This window comes from Rutidosis leptorrhynchoides, chromosome 4 (assembly GCF_046630445.1).
Source record: "Rutidosis leptorrhynchoides isolate AG116_Rl617_1_P2 chromosome 4, CSIRO_AGI_Rlap_v1, whole genome shotgun sequence".
In the NCBI taxonomy this organism is placed as follows: domain Eukaryota; kingdom Viridiplantae; phylum Streptophyta; class Magnoliopsida; order Asterales; family Asteraceae; genus Rutidosis; species Rutidosis leptorrhynchoides.
The window spans coordinates 570,235,622-570,256,733 of NC_092336.1; positions in this window are offsets into that span (position 1 = coordinate 570,235,622).

The following is a 21,112-nucleotide window of genomic DNA, read 5'->3' on the forward strand; positions in this document are numbered from 1 at the left end:
AAGTGAGTTATAGTCCCACTTTTAAAATCTAATATTTTTGGGATGAGAATACATGCAGGTTTTATAAATGATTTACAAAATAGACACAAGTACGTGAAACTACATTCTATGGTTGAATTATCGAAATCGAATATGCCCCTTTTTATTAAGTCTGGTAATCTAAGAATTAGGGAACAGACACCCTAATTGACGCGAATCCTAAAGATAGATCTATCGGGCCCAACAAGCCCCATCCAAAGTACCGGATGCTTTAGTACTTCGAAATTTATATCATATCCGAAGGGTGTCCCGGAATGATGGGGATATTCTTATATATGCATCTTGTTAATGTCGGTTACCAGGTGTTCACCATATGAATGACTTTTATCTATATGTATGGGATGTGTATTGAAATATGAAATCTTGTGGTCTATTATTATGATTTGATATATATAGGTTAAACCTATAACTCACCAACATTTTTGTTGACGTTTTAAGCATGTTTATTCTCAGGTGATTATTAAGAGCTTCCGCTGTCGCATACTTAAATAAGGACGAGATTTGGAGTCCATGTTTGTATGATATTGTGTAAAAACTGCATTCAAGAAACTTATTTTGTTGTAGCATATTTGTATTGTAAACCATTATGTAATGGTCGTGTGTAAACAGGATATTTTAGATTATCATTATTTGATAATCTACGTAAAGCTTTTTAAACCTTTATTGATGAAATAAAGGTTATGGTTTGTTTTAAAATGAATGCAGTCTTTGAAAAACGTCTCATATAGAGGTCAAAACCTCTCAACGAAATCAATTAATATGGAACGTTTTTAATCAATAAGAACGGGACATTTCAGTTGGTATCCGAGCGTTGGTCTTAGAGAACAGAATTTTGCATTAGTGTGTCTTATCGAGTTTGTTAGGATGCATTAGTGAGTCTGGACTTCGACCGTGTTTACTTGAAAAATGATTGCTTAACAAATTTTGTTGGAAACTATATATTTTTAACATGTGAATATTATGTGATATATTAATGTCTTAACGCGTTTGATATTATGTGATAGATGTCTACCTCTAGAACAAGTCCCATTGACTCACCTAATAATAATGAAGAGTCAAATGTAAATTGGAATGATTCGTGGACTGATTCACAAGTTCCCGAAGAGGAACCGGAAGAAGAGTCGGAACCGGAAAAGAATCGGAACCGGAAGAAGAATCGGAACCGGATGAAGAAATAGAACCGGTGGGGGAAATAATAAAACGGTTAAGTAAAAGAAAATCCTCAACCAGCCGACCAAGGTTAATTATGGTCAATGGTGTTTCCGCCAAGGAAGCAAAATATTGGGAGGAATACCAATTCTCCGATGAATCGGATTCCGACGAGAATTCCGATGATGTTATAGAAATTACCCCAACTGAATTTAAAAAGGCAAAAGAAAATAATAAGGGAAAGGGCATAAAAATAGAGAAATCTAATTCCAACCCCGATGAACTTTATATGTATCGTCAACCCCCGAAGTCCTTAAGTTGTAACAATGACCCGGGAACCTCTAAACCACCAGGTTTTTCTAAACCAATGTGGATAACGACGGCTCGTATTAGGGGAACATCATATATCCCTAGAAACTTGGCAAAACGAACCAAAACCGAAGAAGAAGAAACAAGCGAGTCGGAATAAGATAGTTGTATTCGTGTGGTGTAATATATGTAATATAGTGTGCTTATGCTTTATGATATATGTAAAAATTGCTTGTATTAATAAGTATTTTTTTTTATGAATCTAACTCTTGTCTATTTTACAGTATAAAAACATAAAATGGATAGACAACCCAATATTTTAAGAGATCTACCAGGAGACATGATTGATGAAATCTTGTCTAGAGTCGGTCAGAATTCTTCGGCACAACTATTTAAGGCGAGATCAGTTTGTAAGACATTCGAAGAACGTTCCAAGAATGTCTTGGTTTATAAGAGACTTTCGTTTGAAAGATGGGGGATATCACATTGGGAAACCCATAAGTTACGATGTGTTTACTTTGACGCATATATTGCGGGGAACCCAAATGCTATTTTACGCAACGGGTTAAGAAATTATTTTGACTCAATGTATCCGAATATAGGACTTCATGATTTAGAAAAAGCGGCTAACATGCAACATAAAGAAGCATGCTATGCTTACGGGTTAGTAATGTTCGCTTCTCACCAAAGTGAGAAAAAGAACATCGGGCTACAGCTATTAAACAAAACGTTCCCACAAGTGACGGAGTCGGTAATTGGGGTAAGAAATGAGGTTTTTAGATTGTTACGGGACTGTTGGACATTACGTAACCCTCGTCCCTTTGATGACGTTACAACACGCTGTCTTATCAACGGCCATAACGGTTATGTTCCACAAGACCAAGGATGGGAAGTAATCCTAGTAAAACCAGAATGCATGACTTGTTTCTGGACGTATGAATTACGTGTCTTTATTGCCTTTGCTGAACGACTTGTGTACTAGCTAGAATTATCTTCACAACCATCTTGTATCAAATTTATTGTGTGCTATATTTCATGCTATATGTAAAATAAGCGGTATTGTAAGTTTGTAAAATATTGTGTAAAAGTTTGAACGCGAAATATTATTATAATCAGTTTTTCATATAGAATTGTAGTAGTTGAATTGTATATTAGCTACTAAGTATGAACTTAACGGGTAGGTACTACCCGAATTTAAACTTATAAAATGCTAATATGAAGAAAAAGCTTTTATAAATGAGTTCATATTATGCTACGAAATACTATTAACTACTCTTAATATTCTGTATGATTAACTTGTTCCATTTAACTATTTTGAAGGAAATGGCACCGACTACTCGACACACCGTGAATATGAATGAAGAGGAATTCCGTACTTTTCTAGCTTCAAACATAGTCGCAGTACAGGCTGCGCTACATACCAACAATAACCTTGGATCTAGCAGTACAGGAAATCGTGTAGGATGCACCTACAAAGAATTCACTGCCTGCAAACCTTTGGAATTTGATGGAACCGAAGGACCGATCGGATTGAAACGGTGGACCGAGAAGGTTGAATCGGTGTTTGCCATAAGTAAGTGTACTGAAGAGGACAAAGTGAAGTACGCTACGCATACCTTCACAGGTTCTGCGTTAACATGGTGGAATACCTATCTAGAGTAAGTGGGACAAGATGATGCGTACGCACTACCGTGGTCAGCATTCAAGCACTTGATGAACGAGAAGTACCGTCCCAGAACTGAGGTCAATAAGCTCAAGACAGAACTTAGAGGGTTACGAACCCAAGGATTTGATATTACCACGTATGAAAGACAATTCACAGAATTGTGCCTATTGTGTCCGGGAGCATTCGAAGATGAGGAAGAGAAGATCGACGCGTTTGTGAAAGGATTACCGGAAAGAATCCAAGAAGATATAAGTTCACACGAGCCCGCCTCCATACAACAGGCATGTAGAATGGCTCACAAACTAGTGAACCAGATTGAAGAAAGAATTAAAGAACAGACTGCTGAAGAGGCCAATGTGAAGCAAGTCAAAAGAAAGTGGGAGGAAAACGGTGATAAGAATCACCAATACAACAACAACAGCAATTACAACAATAATCGCAACAATTATCCCAACAATCGCAACATCAATCGCAACTACAACAAACGACCCAACAACAACAACAACAACAACAACAACAACAGCAACTACAACAATCATCCCAACAACAATAATAACCGCAACAACAACAACAATCAGAAGCAGCTATGCCAAAGGTGTGAAAAGTATCACTCGGGGTTCTGCACCAAATTTTGCAACAAGTGTAAAAGAAATGGTCATAGCGCGGCGAAGTGTGAGGTCTACGGACCAGGGGTTAATAGAACGAAAGGAACAAATGGTGTCGGAACGAGTAATGGCGGAGCAAGTAGTGTCGGAGCAAGTTATGCCAATGTAGTTTGTTATAAATGTGGAAAACCGGGCCACATTATTAGAAATTGCCCGAACCAGGAGAACACAAATGGACAAGGCCGCGGAAGAGTTTTCAATATTAATGCGGTAGAGGCACAGGAAGACCCGGAGCTTGTTACGGGTACGTTTCTTATTGACAATAAATCTGCTTACGTTTTATTTGATTCGGGTGCGGATAGAAGCTATATGAGTAGAGATTTTTGTGCTAAATTAAGTTGTCCATTGACGCCTTTGGATAGTAAATTTTTACTCGAATTAGCAAATGGTAAATTAATTTCAACAGATAATATATGTCGGAATCGAGAAATTAAACTGGTTAGCGAAACATTTAAGATTGATTTGATACCAGTAGAGTTAGGGAGTTTTGATGTGATAATCGGTATGGACTGGTTGAAAGAAGTGAAAGCAGAGATCGTTTGTTACAAAAATGCAATTCGCATTATACGAGAAAAAGGAAAACCCTTAATGGTGTACGGAGAAAAGGGCAACACGAAGCTACATCTTATTAGTAATTTGAAGGCACAAAAACTAATAAGAAAAGGTTGCTATGCTGTTCTAGCACACGTCGAGAAAGTACAAACTGAAGAAAAGAGCATCAATGATGTTCCCATTACAAAAGAATTTCCCGATGTATTTTCGAAAGAATTACCGGGATTACCCCCACATCGATCCGTTGAATTTCAAATAGATCTTGTACCAGGAGCTGCACCAATTGCTCGTGCTCCTTACAGACTTGCACCCAGCGAGATGAAAGAACTGCAAAGCCAATTACAAGAACTTTTAGAGCGTGGTTTCATTCGACCAAGCACATCACCGTGGGGAGCTCCTGTTTTGTTTGTCAAGAAGAAAGATGGTACATTCAGGTTGTGTATCGACTACCGAGAGTTGAACAAACTTACCATCAAGAACCGCTACCCACTACCGAGAATCGACGACTTATTTGATCAACTACAAGGCTCGTCTGTTTATTCAAAGATTGACTTACGTTCCGGGTATCATCAAATGCGGGTGAAAGAAGATGATATTCCAAAGACTGCTTTCAGAACACGTTACGGTCATTACGAGTTTATGGTCATGCCGTTTGGTTTAACTAATGCACCAGCTGTGTTCATGGACCTTATGAAGCGAGTGTGTGGACCATACCTTGACAAGTTTGTCATTGTTTTCATTGATGACATACTTATTTACTCAAAGAATGACCAAGAACACGGTGAACATTTGAGAAAGGTGTTAGAAGTATTGAGGAAGGAAGAATTGTACGCTAAGTTTTCAAAGTGTGCATTTTGGTTGGAAGAAGTTCAATTCCTCGGTCACATAGTGAACAAAGAAGGTATTAAGGTGGATCCGGCAAAGATAGAAACTGTTGAAAAGTGGGAAACCCCGAAAACTCCGAAACACATACGCCGGTTTTTAGGACTAGCTGGTTACTACAGAAGGTTCATCCAAGACTTTTCCAGAATAGCAAAACCCTTGACTACATTAACGCATAAAGGGAAGAAATTTGAATGGAATGATGAACAAGAGAAAGCGTTTCAGTTATTGAAGAAAAAGCTAACTACGGCACCTATATTGTCATTACCTGAAGGGAATGATGATTTTGTGATTTATTGTGACGCATCAAAGAAAGGTCTTGGTTGTGTATTAATGCAACGAACGAAGGTGATTGCTTATGCGTCTAGACAATTGAAGATTCACGAACAAAATTATACGACGCATGATTTGGAATTAGGCGCGGTTGTTTTTGCATTAAAGACTTGGAGGCACTACTTATATGGGGTCAAAAGTATTATATATACCGACCACAAAAGTCTTCAACACATATTTAATCAGAAACAACTGAATATGAGGCAGCGTAGGTGGATTGAATTATTGAATGATTACGACTTTGAGATTCGTTACCACCCGGGGAAGGCAAATGTGGTAGCCGATGCCTTGAGCAGGAAGGACAGAGAACCCATTCGAGTAAAATCTATGAATATAATGATTCATAATAACATTACTACTCAAATAAAGGAGGCGCAACAAGGAGTTTTAAAAGAGGGAAATTTAAAGGATGAAATACCCAAAGGATCGGAGAAGCATCTTAATATTCGGGAAGACGGAACCCGGTATAGGGCTGAAAGGATTTGGGTACCAAAATTTGGAGATATGAGAGAAATGGTACTTAGAGAAGCTCATAAAACCAGATACTCAATACATCCTGGAACGGGGAAGATGTACAAGGATCTCAAGAAACATTTTTGGTGGCCGGGTATGAAAGCCGATGTTGCTAAATACGTAGGAGAATGTTTGACGTGTTCTAAGGTCAAAGCTGAGCATCAGAAACCATCAGGTCTACTTCAACAACCCGAAATCCCGGAATGGAAATGGGAAAACATTACCATGGATTTCATCACTAAATTGCCAAGGACTGCAAGTGGTTTTGATACTATTTGGGTAATAGTTGATCGTCTCACCAAATCAGCACACTTCCTACCAATAAGAGAAGATGACAAGATGGAGAAGTTAGGACGACTGTATTTGAAGGAAGTCATCTCCAGACATGGAATACCAATCTCTATTATCTCTGATAGGGATGGCAGATTTATTTCAAGATTCTGGCAGACATTACAGCAAGCATTAGGAACTCGTCTAGACATGAGTACTGCCTATCATCCACAAACTGATGGGCAGAGCAAAAGGACGATACAAACGCTTGAAGACATGCTACGAGCATGTGTTATTGATTTCGGAAACAGTTGGGATCGACATCTACCGTTAGCAGAATTTTCCTACAACAACAGCTACCATTCAAGCATTGAGATGGCGCCGTTTGAAGCACTTTATGGTAGAAAGTGCAGGTCTCCAATTTGTTGGAGTGAAGTGGGGGATAGACAGATTACGGGTCCGGAGATTATACAAGAAACTACCGAGAAGATCATCCAAATTCAACAACGGTTGAAAACCGCCCAAAGTCGACAAAAGAGCTACGCTGACATTAAAAGAAAAGATATAGAATTTGAAATTGGAGAGATGGTCATGATTAAAGTTGCACCTTGGAAAGGCGTTGTTCGATTTGGTAAACGAGGGAAATTAAATCCAAGGTATATTGGACCATTCAAGATTATTGATCGTGTCGGACCAGTAGCTTACCGACTTGAGTTACCTCAACAACTCGCGGCTGTACATAACACTTTCCACGTCTCGAATTTGAAGAAATGTTTTGCTAAAGAAGATCTCACTATTCCGTTAGATGAAATCCAAATCAACGAAAAACTTCAATTCATCGAAGAACCCGTCGAAATAATGGATCGTGAGGTTAAAAGACTTAAGCAAAACAAGATACCAATTGTTAAGGTTCGATGGAATGCTCGTAGAGGACCCGAGTTCACCTGGGAGCGTGAAGATCAGATGAAGAAGAAATACCCGCATCTATTTCCAGAAGATTCGTCAACACCTTCAACATCTTAAAATTTCGGGACGAAATTTATTTAACGGGTAGGTACTGTAGTGACCCGAACTTTTCCATGTTTATATATATTAATTGAGATTGATATTTACATGATTAAATGTTTCCAACATGTTAAGCAATCAAACTTGTTAAGACTTGATTAATTGAAATATGTTTCATATAGACAATTGACCACCCAAGTTGACCGGTGATTCACGAACGTTAAAACTTGTAAAAACTATATGATGACATATATATGGATATATATATAGTTAACATGATACTATGATAAGTAAATATATCATTAAGTATATTAACAATGAACTACATATGTAAAAACAAGACTACTAACTTAATGATTTTTAAACGAGACATATATGTAACGATTATCGTTGTAAAGACATTTAATGTATATATATCATATTAAGAGATATTCATATATGATAATATCATGATAATATAATAATTTAAAATCTCATTTGATATTATAAACATTGGGTTAATAACATTTAACAAGATCGTTAACCTAAAGGTTTCAAAACAACACTTACATGTAACGACTAACGATGACTTAACGACTCAGTTAAAATGTATATACATGTAGTGTTTTAATATGTATTTATACACTTTTGAAAGACTTCAATACACTTATCAAAATACTTCTACTTAACAAAAATGCTTACAATTACATCCTCGTTCAGTTTCATCAACAATTCTACTCGTATGCACCCGTATTCGTACTCGTACAATACACAGCTTTTAGATGTATGTACTATTGGTATATACACTCCAATGATCAGCTCTTAGCAGCCCATGTGAGTCACCTAACACATGTGGGAACCATCATTTGGCAACTAGCATGAAATATCTCACAAAATTACAAAAATATGAGTAATCATTCATGACTTATTTACATGAAAACAAAATTACATATCCTTTATATCTAATCCATACACCAACGACCAAAAACACCTACAAACACTTTCATTCTTCAATTTTCTTCATCTAATTGATCTCTCTCAAGTTCTATCTTCAAGTTCTAAGTGTTCTTCATAAATTCCAAAAGTTCTAGTTTCATAAAATCAAGAATACTTTCAAGTTTGCTAGCTCACTTCCAATCTTGTAAGGTGATCATCCAACCTCAAGAAATCTTTGTTTCTTACAGTAGGTTATCATTCTAATACAAAGTAATAATCATATTCAAACTTTGGTTCAATTTCTATAACTATAACAATCTTATTTCAAGTGATGATCTTACTTGAACTTGTTTTCGTGTCATGATTCTGCTTCAAGAACTTCGAGCCATCCAAGGATCCGTTGAAGCTAGATCCATTTTTCTCTTTTCCAGTAGGTTTATCCAAGGAACTTAAGGTAGTAATGATGTTCATAACATCATTTGATTCATACATATAAAGCTATCTTATTCGAAGGTTTAAACTTGTAATCACTAGAACATAGTTTAGTTAATTCTAAACTTGTTCGCAAACAAAACTTAATCCTTCTAACTTGACTTTTAAAATCAACTAAACACATGTTCTATATCTATATGATATGCTAACTTAATGATTTAAAACCTGGAGACACGAAAAACACCGTAAAACCGGATTTACGCCGTCGTAGTAACACCGCGGGCTGTTTTGGGTTAGTTAATTAAAAACTATGATAAACTTTGATTTAAAAGTTGTTATTCTGAGAAAATGATTTTTATTATGAACATGAAACTATATCCAAAAATTATGGTTAAACTCAAAGTGGAAGTATGTTTTCTAAAATGGTCATCTAGACGTCGTTCTTTCGACTGAAATAACTACCTTTACAAAAATGACTTGTAACTTATTTTTCCGACTATAAACCTATAATTTTTCTGTTTAGATTCATAAAATAGAGTTCAATATGAAACCATAGCAATTTGATTCACTCAAAACGGATTTAAAATGAAGAAGTTATGGGTAAAACAAGATTGGATAATTTTTCTCATTTTAGCTACGTGAAAATTGGTAACAAATCTATTCCAACCATAACTTAATCAACTTGTATTGTATGTTATGTAATCTTGAGATACCATAGACACGTATACAATGTCTCGACCTATCATGTCGACACATCTATATATATTTCGGAACAACCATAGACACTCTATATGTGAATGTTGGAGTTAGCTATACAGGGTTGAGGTTGATTCCAAAATATATATAGTTTGAGTTGTGATCAATACTGAGATACGTATACACTGGGTCGTGGATTGATTCAAGATAATATTTATCGATTTATTTCTGTACATCTAACTGTGGACAACTAGTTGTAGGTTACTAACGAGGACAGCTGACTTAATAAACTTAAAACATCAAAATATATTAAAAGTGTTGTAAATATATTTTGAACATACTTTGATGTATATGTATATATTGTTATAGGTTCGTGAATCAACCAGTGGCCAAGTCTTACTTCCCGACGAAGTAAAAATCTGTGAAAGTGAGTTATAGTCCCACTTTTAAAATCTAATATTTTTGGGATGAGAATACATGCAGGTTTTATAAATGATTTACAAAATAGACACAAGTACGTGAAACTACATTCTATGGTTGAATTATCGAAATCGAATATGCCCCTTTTTATTAAGTCTGGTAATCTAAGAATTAGGGAACAGACACCCTAATTGACGCGAATCCTAAAGATAGATCTATCGGGCCCAACAAGCCCCATCCAAAGTACCGGATACTTTAGTACTTCGAAATTTATATCATATCCGAAGGGTGTCCCGGAATGATGGGGATATTCTTATATATGCATCTTGTTAATGTCGGTTACCAGGTGTTCACCATATGAATGACTTTTATCTATATGTATGGGATGTGTATTGAAATATGAAATCTTGTGGTCTATTATTATGATTTGATATATATAGGTTAAACCTATAACTCACCAACATTTTTATTGACGTTTTAAGCATGTTTATTCTCAGGTGATTATTAAGAGCTTCTGCTGTCGCATACTTAAATAAGGACGAGATTTGGAGTCCATGTTTGTATGATATTGTGTAAAAACTGCATTCAAGAAACTTATTTTGTTGTAGCATATTTGTATTGTAAACCATTATGTAATGGTCGTGTGTAAACAGGATATTTTAGATTATCATTATTTGATAATCTACGTAAAGCTTTTTAAACCTTTATTGATGAAATAAAGGTTATGGTTTGTTTTAAAATGAATGCAGTCTTTGAAAAACGTCTCATATAGAGGTCAAAACCTCGCAACGAAATCAATTAATATGGAACGTTTTTAATCAATAAGAACGGGACATTTCAATCTAGACGTCGTTCTTTCGACTGAAATGACTACCTTTACAAAAACGACTTGTAACTTATTTTTCCGACTATAAACCTATACTTTTTCTGTTTAGATTCATAAAATAGGGTTCAATATGAAACCATAGCAATTTGATTCACTCAAAACGGATTTAAAATGAAGAAGTTATGGGTAAAACAAGATTGGATAATTTTTCTCATTTTAGCTACGTGAAAATTGGTAACAAATCTATTCCAACCATAACTTAATCAACTTGTATTGTATATTATGTAATCTTGAGATACCATAGACACGTATACAATGTTTCGACCTATCATGTCGACACATCTATATATATTTCGGAACAACCATAGACACTCTATATGTGAATGTTGGAGTTAGCTATACAGGGTTGAGGTTGATTCCAAAATATATATAGTTTGAGTTGTGATCAATACTGAGATACGTATACACTGGGTCGTGGATTGATTCAAGATAATATTTATCGATTTATTTCTGTACATCTAACTGTGGACAACTAGTTGTAGGTTACTAACGAGGACAGCTGACTTAATAAACTTAAAACATCAAAATATATTAAAAGTGTTGTAAATATATTTTGAACATACTTTGATATATATGTATATATTGTTATAGGTTCGTGAATCAACCAGTGGCCAAGTCTTACTTCCCGACGAAGTAAAAATCTGTGAAAGTGAGTTATAGTCCCACTTTTAAAATCTAATATTTTTGGGATGAGAATACATGCAGGTTTTATAAATGATTTACAAAATAGACACAAGTACGTGAAACTACATTCTATGGTTGAATTATCGAAATCGAATATGCCCCTTTTTATTAAGTCTGGTAATCTAAGAATTAGGGAACAGACACCCTAATTGACGCGAATCCTAAAGATAGATCTATTGGGCTTAACAAACCCCATCCAAAGTACCGGATGCTTTAGTACTTCGAAATTTATATCATATCCGAAGGGTGTCCCGGAATGATGGGGATATTCTTATATATGCATCTTGTTAATGTCGGTTACCAGGTGTTCACCATATGAATGATTTTTATCTCTATGTATGGGATGTGTATTGAAATATGAAAATCTTGTGGTCTATTATTATGATTTGATATATATAGGTTAAACCTATAACTCACCAACATTTTTGTTGACGTTTTAAGCATGTTTATTCTCAGGTGATTATTAAGAGCTTCCGCTGTCGCATACCTAAATAAGGACGAGATTTGGAGTCCATGCTTGTATGATATTGTGTAAAAACTGCATTCAAGAAACTTATTTTGTTGTAACATATTTGTATTGTAAACCATTATGTAATGGTCGTGTGTAAACATGATATTTTAGATTATCATTATTTGATAATCTACGTAAAGCTTTTTAAAGCTTTATTGATGAAATAAAGGTTATGGTTTGTTTTAAAATGAATGCAGTCTTTGAAAAACGTCTCATATAGAGGTCAAAACCTCGCAACGAAATCAATTAATATGGAACGTTTTTAATCAATAAGAACGGGACATTTCAGCTGCGTCTTCAATTCTCCGAGTTGTTTAGCGAGAGATTTCATCTTATCCGTGAGGGATTTGATGGCCTCCGTTTGATTATTAAGTGCAGAGAGTGGGGCAGATGATGAAGTTGTTTCACCACTGTTCCAGTCATGATGATGCATTGTCATGTTCTCGAGCAATTCCCATGCTTCATCTGCGATTTGGTTCATCAGATTCCCTTGAGCTGCTGCATCGATCGTCGTCCTATGATTTACCGTAAGACCATTGTAGAAGGTACAGATTTGGGCTGACCGTTCTAGCTGGTGATTAGGGCATTTCTTCAGCAGGGTTTTGAATCGCTCCCATGCAGTGTAAAGAGATTCATCATAACTTTGTTTGAAGTTAATGATGTCATTCTTCAGTTTGGTTTGTTTAGAAGGAGGGGAATATTTTGTTAGAAATTTAGTAGTCATCTCTGTCCATGCCGTGATGGAATCTTTTTCCAGTCCTTCAAACTAAGTTTGAGCATGATGAGTGAGAGAATAAGGGAACAAGTATAGCCGGACTATATCTTGTCCTTATAACAACCCTCACTTTTCGACTTCCGATTTTACTAAAATACCTAGAGTTGTTATATACGAATAAATTTAACGTTGACCGAATAAACGTACGCTTAAAATAAATAATATAATTATAAATATTATAAATAAGATTATGATATATAATATAACATAATTACATCAATGAATATATATATAATATTTATATTACTTTTGTTATTTAGTTAATAGAATATATAATTAACTAAATAATACATAATATTATAACATTTATAAAACTAATAAAAACTATAAATTAATAATCATAAATTTTAATTTTTATAAAAACTAAATATAATAATAATTTTTATATAAAATTCGTATTTAATAATTAAACAAATATAGAAATAAAATGTTAAATGTTCTTAGAAATATATTAAACAAATTTTTTTTTTTAGAATTTTATAAAAAAAAAAATCAAAACTATATCTACTTTTAATAAATAAATACAAAAATACAAACTACTTTTTCTTTTAAGATTTACTTTTAATAAAAATACAAACTAATTTTATTTTAAGATTTACTTTTAATAAAAATACAAACTACTTTTTCTTATTTTAACTTTTAAGATTTACTTTTAATAAAAATACAAACTACTTTTTATTATTTTAACTTTTAAGATTTACTTTTAATAAAAATACAAACTACTTTTTCTTATTTTAACTTTTAAGATTTACTTTTAATAAAAATACAAAATACTTTTTTTATTTTAACTTTTAAGATTTTACTTTTAATAAAAATACAAACTACTTTTTCTTATTTTAACTTTTATGATTTTACTTTTAATAAAAATACAAACTACTTTTTCTTATTTTAACTTTTAAGATTTACTTTTAATAAAAATACAAAATACTTTTTCTTATTTTAACTTTTAAGATTTTACTTTTAATAAAAATACAAACTACTTTTTCTTATTTTAACCTTTAAGATTTTACTTTTAATAAAAATACAAACTACTTTTTTTTATTTTAACTTTTAAGATTTACTTTTAATAAAAATACAAAATAATTTTTCTTATTTTAACTTTTAAGATTTTACTTTTAATAAAAATACAAACTACTTTTTCTTATTTTAACTTTTAAGATTTTACTTTTAATAAAAATACAAACTACTTTTTCTTATTTTAACTTTTAAAATTTACTTTTAATAAAAATACAAAATACTTTTTCTTATTTTAACTTTTAAGATTTTACTTTTAATAAAAATACAAACTACTTTTTCTTATTTTAACTTTTAAGATTTTACTTTTAATAAAAATACAAACTACTTTTTCTTATTTTAACTTTTAAGATTTACTTTTAATAAAAATACAAAATAATTTTTCTTATTTTAACTTTTAAGATTTACTTATTTTATTTTAATTTTTTTTTTACCTAACATTTTCAACTATAAATACCACATACATTTCTCATTTCAAACTTACACCTTAATCTCTCATTTCTCTCTTAAAGAACTACTTCTAGTTGATATCTCGGTCACTTACTTGCTTTACTTTCCTTTCTAACGTGGAATACTTCAACTGCTATTTAAGGTGAGTTTCATTTGCTCCCTTTTTATATATATTTTTGGGCTGAGAATACATGCGCTGATTTATAAATGTTTTACGAAATAGGCACAAGTACTAAAACTAATTCTATGTGGGTTTAAACCAGAAATATACCCTTAGCTTGGTAACATTAAACTACTTGTCTATGTACGGTAGGCGCGAATCCTAAATATAGATCTATTGGGTCTGACAAACCCCATCCTGACTATGGGATGCTTTAGTACTTCGAGGTTATTTTAAACACACCTGATCTGGTGTACTTCAGAGGGTAAAACATGAACGTTAAGACTTGTTACCGGGTGCCTACAACTTATAGAATGCTTTTATACACTTGCTAGTGTACGGATATTTATGAAACTGAAATCTTGTGGCCTATTATTATAACGGAAATGATTGATTTTGATAAACTAATGAACTCACCAACCTTTTTGGTTGACACTTTAAGCATGTTTTGTCTCAGGTGATGAATAAGATGATTGCCATGATTGCTACCTGATGAATTGAATGCTGCTACATGGAGTCTTCATTTCATTACATTTACTTTGCATTAAGACTATTATTATTATTTCAGTTTAAATTTGATGTAAAACTTTTAATGCTTCCGCTGTTTTATTAATAAATGTTTTATTCAAAACGTCTCATATAGAGTCGTTCTCGTTTATACAACTGTGATTTGATATAATTAGTCACAAATACCCTAGGCCCTAATTTGGGGGTGTGACAGATTGGTATCAGAGCAGGTTGTTGTAGAGAACCAGGATTGCATTTTATGTGTGCCTTATACAATTAGGTACCTTAGCAATGTAGGACTACAACTTTCCTTGACCACAGTGCCTTTAATTGTTGCCTTTAATTGATAAATGCTACACTATACCTTAGAAACTATACTTAAATCTTAAGATTATAACATACACGATAATGTGAAATTACTCGAACGTCAACGCTACTTAAGGCCTAGGGTGATCCTTGGTACCACTATGGGACGCTTGTGGATTTCGAATGCCAAACTTAGATTTTGGTCGAGAATTCCTGGGCGATCATTCAAGTGACTCGGCGGTGGCATAGATGTTTGGGTATGGTGCACAATATCAAACCTGACTATAGTGATCATACAACACTTAGTCACTTACGCACTTAATAAGTGGTGAACTTATTAAGAACAACTCACCTAGTCATCTATCCTGGTTTTGTGTATTACATATGTATTACATGAAATATTATCCAAGATTTTTGAAACTCCTATAATTCATACTCAAACGTATATAACTCCCTGTTATATCACGAACCTATATGCCTTATGCCTTTATGCATCGGTTTACGAACCGGGAAATGTCATTGGGTTATCACAGTATATGAATTGAAAGTCTTTAATCGAAAGATTATTAGATTACATACTTATCATTTTATAATCTCGACATGTCATACTGCCATTATTAGAGTATAGACAAATCATATCTTAGCATATCTATTCCCAATAGACCTTGTCTAACACTTTTCCTAAATTTCCTCCGTAAATTACGGAAATCTTTCTGCTATATATACGTATTCAAGGAGATGAATATATCATTCAATATTCAACACCCATTTCATATCAAACCCTATTCCAAACACATAATATGGATTTCTCACCTAATTCCTCAAGTTCTTCTAGCTCCAAAGATAGTGTGACAGGAGCACACCCACCGATCAATTACCGTGATTTCTTTAGAAAATGGGGATGGGTTCGCGAAATACTCACCCTATGGAGAAATGAAGAAGGTACTCCTTATCACGAGCCAAACTTACCACCAAACGTCGGAGTACTCGATCCTCTTACTGGCGAACCTGTTCGCAATACCGTTTTCACTCTTTTCGCAAGGATTTTCCGCCTCGAAGGTCGACTCGATGTAACCAACGACAATATTCGTCCTCTACTCTCGAATTCTAACCAGAAAGGGTTATTAGAAGAAGTTAGAAGACTTCGAACTAAATATCAAGAATTGACAAATCTTACAGAGGAATGGGTAGAACAAATCCATAGACTCGAGCGTAAAGTAGAAACCCTGGAGAAAATAGTGCGCGATTTGGTAGCTAGGCTCACACTTACTAACCAAGTACCACAAGCAGCGCCAACAGCAGCACCAGCACCAGCACCACCAGTACTATCAGCATCACCACCAACAGCATCAGCTTCACCAACAACAACATCAGCATCCCACGTCTCAACATCATAATCGGTACCTCAAACATCGACATCATACGCCCATAGATACTAAGGAATATTAGTAATAATGAGTTAAGATGTATTGACTCATTCTTCCTGAAGAATTATATATGTATACTTTATATATATATGGTTTAGAACAATAATAAATCTTTTCGTACTAAACTATTACGTGTGAATCTTAACTAGTATGTACTACTTGGTTAATTCATATCACTAATACGCTATGATGTACATCCTTCGTTAATGACTTAACAATCATTAATCACTGCTTCAGTACAATAAACTCCATTTCATAATAAACTAAGTGTATTATTCAAATACATGTGTGATTTTACACTCCTAGTTTTCGATGTACTCGAAAATTTCTCGAAAACATCATTTGTGCCTTATGAATTCCACAAGAAATCCACGAGCATCAACATCATTTACTGAGGTATATTAATAACAATGAACGATGAAGTATTGATTCATAACTTCATTAAAGAAATATTCCGCGACGATTATGTAATCTCTAAAGTTTTGGAGATTATTTATTCTCGTTTCAACCGTAAATCAAATGAGTTTAATATTATATTAACTTATTAAATCCATAATTACATCTGAAGAAAATATATATGTATGTATATTTTCATAAAGATTGTATTTAAAAATTCTTTTGTACAAACTGTTAATTGTGAAAATATTTTAACGGGTAGGTAATACCCAAGAAATATCTAACATTCACATTAATATATTACATTGTACATTCTTCAAAATCCTTGAAAACATATCAGATTGATAATCAATGATTCAGATCAGTTAACCTTGAGAATGCTGATGAATCAGCAAAAGCTGTAGATGGCCTTAATGACCAGAAGCTTGATAATAAAGAATTGTGTGTTGGAAAAGTTCAAAAGAATATCTGGTATTGAAAGACGGATTGAGCAAAACATGAAGGAGACCAAGGACAAATCCCAAGGACTAAACCTATAACCAAAGAATCTAGATGATTCAATTTCTGAAGGAAATCACAGAAGATCTTTTTACGCATTCTAAATCCTTACAGAAGAATTTCTTCATTATCCATCGATTTTAGAAATTCTAAAATATCATCATATCTTTCGTTATAAATATCCTAGATATTTCTAAAGATATCTTCATAACGATTCTTGTCCGCAATTAATTATCTCTTTGCAATATCTTTATTACATCATAAAGGAAAACTGTTTAAGTTTCTATATTCCGTAAAATTTAAATTCAAATTTTGAATGATTTGAAGTAGTGTTGAGAATTGAAGCATGAGTTAGTATAATATAATGACGTCAGGCCAACATGATTATATTACAGTAAGTCATGCTAAATTTTTAATGGAAGATGATGATTCATAGACTTTATAATCATCATTTGCCATGTTACACGACTCTTACATTCTACTTAATCTCTGAACATATCAAGCAAATATATTCTTGATAGTTCTATCCTCAGTAATTCTGGTAATTTACCAAATCAAATCGTGATATTACGCTTAGAACAGTAGGTCCATTCGAAACTTCATACCTACAAATTCTGGACCATTACTCGCTTTACTTAGAGTCGAGAGGAGAATAAAAAGGCAAAGCGCTCCGACATATAAGGGAAAATATGTAGCCCGATAACGATACCGAAATTACAAACCGTGTATATCAATACATATTGCAACGTAAAGACATGGGAGAATTAAAAACACTATAACCTCAAGGTAATAGTAGAAGAAAACAAATTCCTCTAGTGGTAAATGAAAAAGAAGAATGACTGAAATGATAGTCAGAAAAATATCCAGGATAAGAACTGGATGGAGCATTCTCACAATCTTTGGAAGTATGAATTGAGGAAGAAAGTATAGAAGTGGTGAAGATAATGAAACGGAAGAAGCTAATTTATAGCAAAATTCCAAACACAGCAATTGAAGCAATTCACCTCATTTAATCAAAGAAAATTTCAAATTCCTTAATTATCGTAGAATCAAATCTTATGGATTACGAAGATTTCCTTTAATCCCTTGAATTCCAAAAATCAATCGTGACTACGTCAAAAGTTAAGGCAAACATTTAATTTCTCATTCACTCTTTTACAATAGCTTCGTTTATACGCTTCCTATAATCAAATCGTTTTATCCATATTATTCAGTAGTGATAAAACTTTATTTTTTCAACTTATATTCATCATTACAATATTCTTGTTGTAAACAATGATGATCTCTATCAAACTTCATGACTATAATTTTCATGAACTACTCTCTGTTTTGTCTACCCTAATATTGTGACATAAACACTCAAAGTTTTAAATAAGCTCAATACTATTCATAACACATTTCATGTGTTCAGTTTACTAAAATGCTCGTATAACACCATCATCCCTTTTGAGGATAACCTAGTCAAATGACACTCTTATTAATCCTTTAGATAACCTCCGCATTAATGATAAAATGCACTTTATAGAAGAACCTTTAAGAAATTAGGGTTCGTATTATTTAAATGCATGAAACAGAACAATATTCTATCCGTTGGAATTCACGAAAGGCCCCGAACCTACCTGGGAACGTGAAGACCAGATAAAACGTAAATATCCTCGTTTAGGTACGAACAACGCTGATTGATGGCAAAAACTAAATTTCGGGACGAAATTTCTTTTAACGGGTAGGTACTATAACAACCCTCACTTTTCGACTTCCGATTTTACTAAAATACCTAGAGTTGTTATATACGAATAAATTTAACGTTGACCGAATAAACGTACGCTTAAAATAAATAATATAATTATAAATATTATAAATAAGATTATGATATATAATATAACATAATTACATCAATGAATATATATATAATATTTATATTACTTTTGTTATTTAGTTAATAGAATATATAATTAACTAAATAATACATAATATTATAACATTTATAAAACTAATAAAAACTATAAATTAATAATCATAAATTTTAATTTTTATAAAAACTAAATATAATAATAATTTTTATATAAAATTCGTATTTAATAATTAAACAAATATAGAAATAAAATGTTAAATGTTCTTAGAAATATATTAAACAAATTTTTTTTTTAGAATTTTATAAAAAAAAAAATCAAAACTATATCTACTTTTAATAAATAAATACAAAAATACAAACTACTTTTTCTTTTAAGATTTACTTTTAATAAAAATACAAACTAATTTTATTTTAAGATTTACTTTTAATAAAAATACAAACTACTTTTTCTTATTTTAACTTTTAAGATTTACTTTTAATAAAAATACAAACTACTTTTTATTATTTTAACTTTTAAGATTTACTTTTAATAAAAATACAAACTACTTTTTCTTATTTTAACTTTTAAGATTTACTTTTAATAAAAATACAAAATACTTTTTTTATTTTAACTTTTAAGATTTTACTTTTAATAAAAATACAAACTACTTTTTCTTATTTTAACTTTTATGATTTTACTTTTAATAAAAATACAAACTACTTTTTCTTATTTTAACTTTTAAGATTTACTTTTAATAAAAATACAAAATACTTTTTCTTATTTTAACTTTTAAGATTTTACATTTAATAAAAATACAAACTACTTTTTCTTATTTTAACCTTTAAGATTTTACTTTTAATAAAAATACAAACTACTTTTTTTTATTTTAACTTTTAAAATTTACTTTTAATAAAAATACAAAATACTTTTTCTTATTTTAACTTTTAAGATTTTACTTTTAATAAAAATAAAACTACTTTTTCTTATTTTAACTTTTAAGATTTTACTTTTAATAAAAATACAAACTACTTTTTCTTATTTTAACTTTTAAGATTTACTTTTAATAAAAATACAAAATACTTTTTCTTATTTTAACTTTTAAGATTTTACTTTTAATAAAAATACAAACTACTTTTTCTTATTTTAACTTTTATGATTTTACTTTTAATAAAAATACAAACTATTTTTTCTTATTTTAACTTTTAAGATTTACTTTTAATAAAAATACAAAATAATTTTTCTTATTTTAACTTTTAAGATTTTACTTTTAATAAAAATACAAACTACTTTTTCTTATTTTAACTTTTAAGATTTTACTTTTAATAAAAATACAAACTACTTTTTCTTATTTTAACTTTTAAAATTTACTTTTAATAAAAATACAAAATACTTTTTCTTATTTTAACTTTTAAGATTTTACTTTTAATAAAAATACAAACTACTTTTTCTTATTTTAACTTTTAAGATTTTACTTTTAATAAAAATACAAACTACTTTTTCTTATTTTAACTTTTAAGATTTACTTTTAATAAAAATACAAAATAATTTTTCTTATTTTAACTTTTAAGATTTACTTATTTTATTTTAATTTTTTTTTACCTAACATTTTCAACTATAAATACCACATACATTTCTCATTTCAAACTTACACCTTAATCTCTCATTTCTCTCTTAAAGAACTACTTCTAGTTGATATCTCGGTCACTTACTTGCTTTACTTTCCTTTCTAACGTGGAATACTTCAACTGCTATTTAAGGTGAGTTTCATTTGCTCCCTTTATATATATATTTTTGGGCTGAGAATACATGCGCTGATTTAT